The sequence below is a fragment of the Panthera leo genome, chromosome B2, assembly GCF_018350215.1.
Source record: "Panthera leo isolate Ple1 chromosome B2, P.leo_Ple1_pat1.1, whole genome shotgun sequence".
NCBI lineage: Eukaryota > Metazoa > Chordata > Mammalia > Carnivora > Felidae > Panthera > Panthera leo.
Window position 1 is genome coordinate 959,717 of NC_056683.1, and position 11,404 is coordinate 971,120.

The window sequence follows — 11,404 nt, forward strand, 5'->3', positions numbered from 1 at the left end:
GTAGGCACTGTTCAGTCTATCACACAACTAAATATATATACAATAAATGATGCAACTCTGAAAATCAACTTTGGTGACCACTGTGGTAATAACTGTTTCTTGGAGGAACTAATAAGGGATGGTTGATTATAAAACTAGTAGGTAAAATTAAGTGAAAACAGAATGCTACCTAATTTTAATGTATCTCCCCACAAGGCACTTATAAATTACCAAAAGAAACATAATAACCTTATAACAGACAGCCCAAGTGTCCATCAATAGATGAATGGATAAAAAAAGGTAGTGTGTGTGTATAAAGATTTATGTGTTTTTATGTGTGTTTACGTATATACACTATATATAATGGAATATTACATGTACACATAATGTATATATACACTATATATATGCTATATATAATGGAATATTATTCAGCCATCAAACACAATGAAATCTTGCCATTTGCCATGACATTGATGGAGCTAGATAGTGTTACACTAAGTGAAATAAGACAGAGAAAGACAAATACCATATTATTTCACTCATATATGGAATTTAAGAAACAAAGCAAATGAGCAAAGGAAAAAAGTGAGGGAGAGAAAGAGAGAACCGAACCAAACCAAACCAAACCAAACAAAACACAGGCTCTTAACAATAGAGAACAAACAGATGGTTACCAGAGCGGGGACGGGCAGGGGGATGGGTTAAATAACTGACGGGGATGAAGGAGGGCGCTTGTTGTGATGAGCACTGGGTGTTGTATGGGTGTGGACTCACTGTATTGTACACCTGAAACTAATATTACACTGTATATTAACCTACTGGAATTTAAATAAAAACTTAAGAAAAAAAATCCTGGCAGGCACCAATATCACCAATATCACAATATCACATCTATGGTATTCATGCCAATAAATGAATAAATTGAATGTAATCATGCATAAGTAAAACTTTAACTGAAAGATAATTATATTAAATAAATGGTCTATACTCTTCAAAAGTTTTAGGCCCATTAAAGACAAAGGAAGACTAAGAAATGTTTCCACATTAGAGCACAGTAAGAGATGTAGTACCTAAATCCAACTTGTGATCCTGAATTAGATCTTTTCTTCAGGAAATACTCCTATGAGCACTTAGAGGTAAGTATGTGTATTATTCTCCATATGTTGCAGAGAAATATTTAAAGTTCACAATAACATTACATTACTATAGACAGAAAATGATAACGCACCCAGGGTAAAGTGTCAACATTTGTGGAATCCAGTGAAGGTCTATGGTAAGTGTACATGCTATTTATCTTTTATGTAAGTTGTTCTTATTGTTGTTTTGCTTGTAAAATTATAATAAGAACAGGATGAATGTGAATTTGAAATTTGTATTATTTTTGAAATCACTTGATGTTGTCATGACATAACCAGTGACCAGCCAGCCCAATATTTGTCAAACATACAGAAGACATGACCCTGAAGCCAACAGAAGAATCGAGAATGAATGCACCTGCTATAAGCCAGAGCTGGTTTCTGTGATGACCTGGATGGCATGCCTGTGCTAGTAATCCTGTACTGCTGAGGCACAACAGAGAAATAATCAGGCGTGTGTGTATTCTGCACAGGAGCAAGTATAAGATGAAGCGGGAAAAGACTGGGAGACACCTGTCTGGCTGAGGGGGAGAGATTTCCTGGGGCCAAACAGCAGCTGGCACATCAGTGGATTTGGCCACCAATGGCAGCTGGGAGAAGGCCAGATCCATCACTGGTTCTTCAGGAAGGTTGCCTGTGGCCCAAATCCATGCATGCTGTGTAAATGCCAATTTTGCAGAAGTTAGTTTGAAGTTTAGAGCTGGCAATGGTATGATGCCAGGGTTTCTAGTCTATCTTCAGTGTTGGTGACCCTAAAGGGACCTCCAGAGCTAAAAATCTACTGCCATTACTCTGCTTTTGCCACATACAAGTTAAGCTTAGTCAGGTGCCCAACTATAGTTCAGGTCATGATCTCACAGTTTGTGAATTTGAGCCCCACATTGGGCTCTGTGCTGACAGTTCAAAGCCTGGAGCCTGCTTTGGATTCTGTGTCTCCTCTCTCTCTGCCTCCTCCCCTGCTTACACTCTGTCTCTCTCTCTAAAAAATAAATAAACATTAAAAATTTTTTTAAAAACCCACTAAAGTTAGATACTGGGAGATTCTGGTACTACACGAGACATCCCAAACAGTAGATTTTCATAATGCAAGATGATTTGAAGAACCAAGGTATATTTGTTTTTCACTCTATGTGGTCCCAGGTATTCACTAAAAGTTTGTCTGTATGCTTGTTTATTGTTCTTCATTTCTTGGACAGGAGGTAAGGAAAACTGAATATACACTGTATTGTTGTTTATACCTAATTGGCCACAGATCACAGGTATCACAAATCACAGGATCACAGATACATAAAGAATAAGAGAAAGTCAACAGAAACTGACAAAGTTTCAGCCACACAGGAAACGGAGGGGAAGTCTGGGATGCATTTTTCATCTTAATAATTTATGAAATAGGGTTTGAATAATCATATCTAAACTTTAAAGACCTAAAAAACTACAAATAAGATTTGGTTTACCATATAAAACTCAGATTTCCAGATTTTACTTTATAGTGAATTGTCCTTCATCTTCTCAAGCTGAATACAGCTGCCAGTTTATTGTTACTTACATAGCACACTTATTTCATAAGGATATGATTGGTAATAATATAGGTAACAAAACTACTACTTTTATAAAAATGCATTTCTTTATATGGAAAAGATAGAAGTTGATTTTCATTATGTACTTTTAAATCTCAAACATTCAAATTAGATCAAGCTTAAAAAGAAAACTAACGTTTTCCATACAGCTTTTATCACAAAATTTTTCTACTATATTCTTAGGTAATTCTTTCAAATACCCATTGGATTCACGAAGTCATTTCCAGAGCCTAGAAGTCTGTCTGTCTCAGATATTCCTTATTGCTCCTCAGGCTAAATTCTGCCCCAAGCACCTCTCCTAATGATCCCTGGCCTATAATGACTCTTACCTCACAGGCTATATCTCACAGCTCTTTAAGTGATTTCCATCTCTTATACACTTCCCACCACCTTGAGAAAGAAATACAAAATGCTTATGTTTGCTTCAGTATTTCAGAGACCTTCTCGCTATAATTCATAAAACATATTTTCTTACTGTTGCTATGGGGTATTAAAGAATACAGATGAAAATTCCTCTCTATATGAATTCAAAAAAGAATAACAGTATTAAAGAAAAGATTTGAGATATATCACTATGTCTTTAGCTAAACCAAAAATAGAAAACAAATTTTATAGCAAATTCTTCCTTAAAAGCAAGAAGTTAAAAGACAATAGGCTGGTTTTAAAAAAAGTATATCATCTTTTTATAGGAATTTCATTTCTTAATTTTCAATTAAGAATGGGATACCTTTGTTTTATTTATTGTACCACAGAAAATATTGATGCTTGATCTTGGTTTTACATGGATGTTTTCTCCACTGAAGATTGAATGGTATTTAGACAGACTTTAATTTATATCTGCGAGTCAGAGCTCTGTGGTTCTGAGAGACACACACTCCACCGGTGCTGACAGAGTGAGTAAATGGGAGAGTGGACGATTGATTGATGCAAACGAGTCTTGCTGGAGAGGTGCATTGCTGTCCTGTAAAGGCCATGAGTGCACAGGTCTCTCCCATCCCACTAGTCTCCTTATTTCCCCTCCTACATCTTTGTTTCTGAGTGTAGATTAGAGGGTTGAGGCTAGGTGTGACAACAGTATAAAAGAGGACAATGAACTTGCCATGATCCTGAGAACTTCCTGATGTTGGCTGCAGATATATGCACATGATTGGAATGAAAAAGAGGGACACAACCATAAGATGGGCTCCGCATGTTCCAAAGGGTCTCTGAAGTCTGGTTGATGACTGCATCCTCAGCACAGCCCAGGCAATGGCACCATATGAGCTGAGGATCAGGATGAGTGGTATCAGAACAAAAATGGAGCTTGTGACCAGGAGGGTCAGCTCATTAGCACGTGTATCAACACGCGATAATCACAGAAGTGCTGGAACTTCACAGAAGAAATGGTCTACTTGGTGATGTCCACAGAGGGGGACCCAGAAGGTAAAGGAGGAATGAAGTGCTGAGTTGGTAAAGCCACTGACCCAGGAAGCCACAGCCAACAGGTGGCAAAAACGAGGGTTCATGATCACAGTGTAATGCAGTGTCTACAGACAGCTGCATAACGGTCATAGGACATGACCACCAGGAGGACATACTCTATGGTTCCCTGTGTAAGGGCAAAGTAAAGTTGAGTCATGCAACTGGCATAAGAGATGGGTCTTTTCTGGGCCCCAGAGATTGACCAGCAACTGAGGGATGGAGCTGGTGTGTAGCAGAGATCCAGAAAAGAGAGGTTTGAAAGGAAGAAGTACATGGGAGTGTGGAGATGGGCGTCCAGGTATGACAAGACAGTGGTAAAGAGGTTGCCTATCAATGTCGTCAAGTAGAGCATCAAGATAAGCACAAAGAGAACTACTTCCAGATGAGGCCAATGTGAAAAACCCAGTAGAATAAAGTAGCCTTCATAACTTTCATTTCTCCCCTTGTTACCTGAGGAAAGAATCACATACTTCCCAAAAACATAAGAAAATGCTCCAAGAATCACAGGTACACATGAAAAGGAAGCAAGCCAATTTAAAAGGACTACCACTGTTTAACTCTGGGACAATTTGGGCATTAATAGAAACTATACTAAGAAGTTGAGAGAAGTAAGAATCCACAAGCTCATAGTGAGATATAGATAGATAGATAGATAGATAGATAGATAGATAGATAGATAGATATAAATTATTAGTGGAGAAGAAAAAATTATTCCTGCCAATAGGATTCTAATAATATGTATAGAAGGAATGGTAGAGTTAAAAAAGGTAAATAGATGCTAAAAACTAGTGACTCAAATATGATGAGAATCAGGATATTTACATGCTCTAAAATACCTCCCCACTAATTACTTGTTAATTACAAAATGAAGAATAAACTTCACAAGAGAAAATGTGGATGGACATCACCATAACCAAGATTAGTCAATATTAACAACACCAGTGTTGAGACAAACCAACATCGTGCACCTACTGACATGGTGCTCTGAGCAGGACACAATGTCACTCAGTGACATTCTTGCCAAAAAAGCACAGCCTGATTCCAGCAAGGAAGACACATGAGAGAAACTCAAACTGAGACAAGCTGGACAAAATAGCTGTCCTGTACTCTTAAAAAATATTCTGTTAAATGAAGACAAATAAAGGCTGAGGAACTGGTCCAGACTAAGGAGATCAAAGAGACATGTTATCTAAGTGGGTGGCCCTGGACTGGGAAAACATAGCTAATAATAGCATATTTGAGAGTATTGAAGAAATACAACGATTGACTATGGATTAGATAATAATATTGTATTCATATTACATTTTCTATCTTGTCAACTCTGCTGTGTTATGTAAAATAAAATCCCTGTTCTTAGGAAATAAACATCAAGCGAAAGGGTAAAGGGACATGATGTCTCTTTCTTACTCTCCAATGGCCAGAAAAAGAGATGATGATAGACAGGTAGGTAGTTAGGTAGCTAGGTAGGTCCGTCTGTAGCGGGATAGGAGACATCTTTCTAGGCACAATATAAACTACTGCTGGATCTGTAAATGGTTAATGGTGGTTCTTTGTACCACTTTTGCCACTTGTCTGTAAATTTGAAATTTCACCGGAATAAAAAATTTCACAAATTAAATATAAAATAAAAATGTTTCCACTTTTATATTTTATCCAGATATTTGTCATGTTATAGTAACATAGCTTCTTAACTGTCAATTTTTCATTATCCCAGGGTGATATCTGGGTAAACAGTAACTGGAAAATTCCTCACATAACCTCAGAATAAAATTTCCATGGAACAAATCATCTTTTTTTTTATGAATAGCTTTAGTTTTCTTTTCAATATTTTCATGCTTTTTTTCCATTGATTTGATTATAAAAAACAGAATAATTGTAATCCCAATAATCTCTCATGGACAAAAAGTCATGATGAACAATATCAAATTTATTACCAATTTCAAAATGTTTTCTGTAGCACCCCTTTATTTTCAGGGGGTAAGTTCCAAGACCCCCAGTGGATTCCTGAAACCAAGTACCAAACCCTACACATACTATTGTTTTCTGATAAATACATGCCTATGATAAAGTTTAAGTTATAAATTTAGGCACAGTAAGAGATTAACAACTGTAATAAAAATAAAACAACAATTTATTGTAGTGAGAGCTATAGGACTGTGGTGTATCTCTCAAATATCTGATTGTACTCACCCTTCTTCTCCTTGTGATTCTGTAACACAGATGATGTGACAAGAATGACCCAGGCATGTGACCTAGCGTTGAGCTGCCATTGACCCTCTGATGAAGCCTCAGGAGGATCATCTGCTTCCATAGGCCATGGTTGATCACAGGGTCACTGAAACTACAGAAAGTGTTACCTAATATAAGGGGATGACTGTACACAGGGCAAAAATTCTGGAGCTTCAGTTAAATATTATTGTAGAAAGAAATTATCTTGTGATTGTTTTTTTTGTACTCAGAACTTGTTTCTAAACTGAAAACTAGGGTACAAATCAAATAAAATTAAAAAAAAAACCAATGGACACCCATCAATTTACAGATACTTCTGGTATGAAAAAAGCTGGAAATCCTAGGTTTTTTTTTAATTTTTTAACATTTATTTATTTCTTTTGAGAGACAGAGAGAGAGCACAAACAGGGGAGGGGCAGAGAGAGAGGGAGACACAGAATCAGAAGCAGGCTCCAGGCTCCGAACTGTCAGCACAGAGCCCAGCGTGGGGCTGGAACTCATGAACCATGAGATCATGACCTTAGCTGAAGTCAGACCCTTAACCGACTGAGCCACTCAGGTGCCACAGAAATCTTAGTTTTGATGAACATATCTGTGACATGGACTGGGGAGAAAGTGATAGAATGCCTCCCAGAGGACGTGTGAATGGAACTAAATTTTAAAAGACTTTTTAGGAAAAGGAAGATACAAATTCTTTGAGAGAGCAAAGGAGGAAGAGTGTCAGGATGGAGGGAAATAAAAAGTAACTTGATCATAGGGTGTAAAGCTGAGTGTGTGTCTGTCATAGGCCTAACGAAGGTGTCCACATTATTTCTCTCTCCAAGGTGAGAACTGAGATAGTACTTGAATTCTGAGCATAATTTATAATTTCCACATATTTTATTTTCCAGCTTCAGAAGAATTCTGAATATTTATTGAAACTACTGAATGGAGGGGCACCTGGGTGGTGCAGTCGGTTAAGCGTCCGACTTCAGCCAGGTCACGATCTCGCGGTCCGTGAGTTCGAGCCCCACGTCAGGCTCTGGGCTGATGGCTCGGAGCCTGGAGCCTGTTACCGATTCTGTGTCTCCCTCTCTCTCTGACCCTCCCCCGTTCATGCTCTGTCTCTCTCTGTCCCAAAAATAAATAAATAAATAAATAAATAAATAAATAAATAAATAAATAAGAAACTACTGAATGGCTATTTACCTTTTAATATACTTTGCCTAGTGAGTCTTATTTTTGTTAAAAATGAGTCTTATTTTTGTTAATATACTTTGCCTAGTGAGTCATTTTTTTGTTAAAAAAATGTAAGCACTTTCATAAATAGTTACACCTCTTAGATTATTCTTTTTCTCTTGTGGGTTTTGAATCTGTCTTGGGAGAGATTGATGCTATCTTTTCGCCTACAGTTAGTGTGACAGGGCTCTGCCTCATTCAGTTTTGCTGCATGTGTCTCCACCTTCCACAGCCGGGTCTCCCTCACACTTCTTAATAAGCTACAGCAAAAACAGAAGGAAACCACAGCAGAGACACCTGTGGTTGCCTCTCAATTTGCTCACCCTCTATAAATACAACTCTTGAAAAAGATGTTACAAGTGGCTATTTGATTGAGTTGAAGCAGGAAAGTTAGAAACAGTTTGGTCCAAGGCTGTAGGACTGACTCAACTTCAACACTCTTAATCATTAACTAGGTGTTACATGAAGCTAAGCCACTTTCTACAGCTCAGAAACCATCCAGGATAATCACACAAGTGTATTGCTTAAAAATAAATTCCTTGTAAGTAAACAGAAGTTTAGTTCAAGGAATTATTAAGCAATGGGAGAGAGTAATTATAAAGATGTAGAGATCTGTAAAGGGTAACTTGGACCGAGATATAGTATCCAAGAAAATAAACTTGGAAAGGGGGCTCCCTCTCCATGGCTGAGGATCAGACCTCACCAAAGAGGAGTGGCTGCAGCCCACTGGGTGAAGACAGCTGCTTTGGCTGAAACAAACAACAGTAACAGATGGCAAATCATGAATCACTTCACTTAGGAGTCACTGCCATTTGAGGGATGAAGGAAAAATCCTGAGATTCCTTTTTAATTTCCCTAGAATGGGAGATAATACATCATGAGATATATGATCTCAAATGCCATTGCTCCTTCTAATGAAGATATAACTTTCTCCTTCTTTACACAGTTACCTGGACAACTTAGTGCATTAGCTGAAAGTGTAGCAGTGAGGTGTCTGTTGCATGGCTCATCCTTAGCATTCTACAGAACTTAGAAAGAGGAAGGAGATGAGGGATGAAAGGATACCAGACATGACTAGCAAAAAGTTAGAAACTTTATGGTTTAATTTTCTTCTTACGGGAAGAGAGAGAAATAAAGACTTTATCACTAGTTGCTTTGGTAGGCTATAGAATGAAATATCTTCTTCCTTTTTTTGAGGAAAGGGCACTATGGAGGAAAAGACATGAGTCTTTTCCCTTCTACAAATCACCGGCCAGCTTAATTTTTTCTTATTTTAGTTTTTTAATGCTCTTACCTAGTGCTTAATTACTACTTGCCCATCCTGTCTGTCCACATTCCCTTCATCGGTCTTCATGATCTACACCCTCTTTCTTGGTGGACTTATCTGACCTCTGGTTTTGAAATTGCCAATATAGATGGATGCCCATACCATACATTCTAATCCTCCATATCACCATAGGAGAACAGAGTCTGGAAATTACTATGATTATCATTGCTACAAAAGAGAGTCCTGTGTTAACCAAAAAGATTTAGTTTTGGTTGAAAGGAGGACCTCATTAGAGCATGCAGTGTATCAGGGGTTGGACCCTTTTCCTACTACAATGGGAGGCTTTATGGAAATAAAATAATTCCATTGACATGAGCCATTGGGAGGGTAAATCCCAGCGAGGCAATTATTGCCCTTCCAAGAGTTGTCCTGTTCAGAACAGTTTCTGAGGGATATCTTCCACATGATACCACACTGTTGTACTAATCTAACAATGAATCTACAGACCAACCATCACTGACAAACATGCTTTAAGCTGTGTCGATAGGGAAGAGAATGGGTTGCCCTGAATTACCTGAAATTTCTTCTCCAATTCCTCATCATACTAAGGGCCAAATCTGAGGGATAACTTTTCAGAAATATTCCAATTTGGTGAAGTAAAGGAAGTATGAAACATTTTTTAAATGTAATACAAAAAGACTACAAAAATTATATCATGATTCACAGTCCATTAGTTCAAGCCCCATGTCGGGCTCTGTGCTGACACCTCAGAGCCTGAAGCCTGCTTTGCATTCTGTGTCTCCCTCTCTCTCTGTCCCTCCCCTGCTCTCTCTGTCTCTAAAAAGTGAATAAATGTTAAAAAAAATTAAAGCATGAGTTTATAAATTGATGAACACTTTTACATTTTACATTGTTTCTACCTAATCTATTCAATTTCTACCAAAGAAAATCTTGGTATAAAAATCATATTATAATAAGATTACATTTTAAAAATAGCAAGTTTTGGGGCACCTCGTGGCTCAGTTGGTTAAGCGTCTGATGTCTGTTCAGGTCATGATCTCACGGTTGGTGAGTTCAAACTCTGCATTGGCTCTGTGCTGACACCTCAGATCCTGGAGCCTGCTTCAGATTCTGGGTTTCCCTCTCTTTCTTCCCCTCCCCTGCTCATGCTCTGTCTCTATCTCTCTCTCAAAAAAAGTTAAAAATAGCAATTTTTAGAGACCAATGTGGTATTTCCTTTTCTATTTTATTTTTTTTTTATTTTTTTAACGTTTATTTATTTTTGACACAGAGAGAGACAGAGCATGAACGGGGGAGGGTCAGAGAGAGGGAGGCACAGAATCTGAAACGGGCTCCAGGCTCTGAGCTGTCAGCACAGAGCCCGATGCGGGGCTCGAACTCACAGACCGCGAGATCATGACCTGACCCAAAGTCGGCCGCTTAACCGACTGAGCCAACCAGAGGCCCCTCCTTTTCTATATTAAAAGAGTACCAGAAAATAATCTTTGGGTTTCAGTGTTGTTTTTTTTTATTGTGAGAAGTCAATAACAAAAACATATAAACATTGTCCACAGTGCTTAATATATAATTTGACAATACATGTTTGCTCCTATTACTGTTATAGTGAATATTATTTTAAACTGCGATTTTAACAATTAAACATTATTCCTTTATTATTCTTTATTGTATGTATTTAAAATATTAAGAATAAAACACTGACATTCTTACAACTCAGAATCATCAACTATTACTAATATCATATTTACTTCCAGCATTTTAACACACAAAATATCACAAATAAAGTCTACGTCCACTTTACCTCTTTCTGACCAGACACCTAACTCAAAAATAACCACTATCATGAGCTTGGTGTTTATGGTTTCAGTTCACTGTAATATATATGAAATATTATTTAAATTTAAATATTAATATTACTAAATACATATATATTTATACCGTGTTTTCCTACTTTATTGGGGAAGAATTTAACCAGTGATACAATATTAGCAGAATTCACTCAGTCACCAAAATCTGAGAAATGTCTAACCACCTGCGCTGTAGAAGATTATATATTACATATATATTATATATTCTTCATGCTCAGTTACCAGATTTGTACGATAATTTTTTGCCTTTGCCAATCTATTGGGTGCTAGCTGATGTTAAAGATTTTATATGCAATATTATGAACTTGTTGGGACAACATGGATGGCATTAAATGATCTAATTACAGCAAAGTATTTCTAAAGCAGCAGATGTCAACTTTTTGTTTTTCCTCCAAAAACAAGAGATCAAGCATACTGGAAGTGCATGACTTTCAAAGTAACTTCTGGCAGAAATATGGGTTCTGACTCCATACTCAGACTCAAAGGTAAGAAACCAATGCAAAACATTTTAGTTATAAAATCGTTATGGCTAGGAGGAGTTCAGATGGCAAAGAAGTAGGGAGACCTGGGGCTTTCATTGTTCCTCAAACACAAATATATTGAGGTCAGATCACTAGGAACCCCCAGGAAATCAATCTGCAGAGTGGA

General features: G+C 37.5%; 1 pseudogene; it reads right to left on the reverse strand.

The window, feature by feature from the left end:
* Nucleotides 1–3,539: 3,539 nt before the first annotated feature.
* On the reverse strand, nt 3,540–6,467 carry LOC122219284 (annotated as a pseudogene).
* Between the last annotated feature and the right edge of the window lie 4,937 nt (nt 6,468–11,404).